Genomic DNA, 549 nt, shown 5'->3' on the forward strand with positions numbered 1-549 from the left:
AGCTCTTCAGTAGACGAAAATCTGAACTTCACCAAATGACTCAAGTTTGGATGTTTGTTTGATTAACATGCTTATTTCAGTGAGATAAACACTTCAGAAATCAAAAATCTCAACTTCACCAAATGTCTCAACTTTTGATGTTGTGTTGACTAACGTGCTTATTTCAGCGAGATAAACACTTCAGTAAACCAAAATCTGATCTTCACCAAATGACTCAAGTTTTGATGTTGCTTGGAGTAACATGCTAATTTCAGTGAGATAAGCCCTTCAGAAATCAAAAATCTCAACATCACCAAATCACTCAGCTTTTGATGTTGTTTTGACAAAGCTGCTCATTTCAGCGAGATAAGCATATCAGACGACTAAAATCACAACTTCACGAAATGACTTAATTTTTGATGCTGTTTTGATAAAAAGCATATTTCACTCAGATAAGCACTTCAGAAGACCAACATCTCAACTTCATCAAATGAGTTTTTTTTTGATGTTTGGTTGACTAACATGCAATTTTCAGTGAGATAAGCACTTCAGAAATCAAAAATCTCAACA

Source organism: Rhincodon typus, unplaced genomic scaffold, assembly GCF_021869965.1.
Source record: "Rhincodon typus isolate 14 unplaced genomic scaffold, sRhiTyp1.1 hic_rhity00000109, whole genome shotgun sequence".
In the NCBI taxonomy this organism is placed as follows: Eukaryota; Metazoa; Chordata; class Chondrichthyes; order Orectolobiformes; family Rhincodontidae; genus Rhincodon; species Rhincodon typus.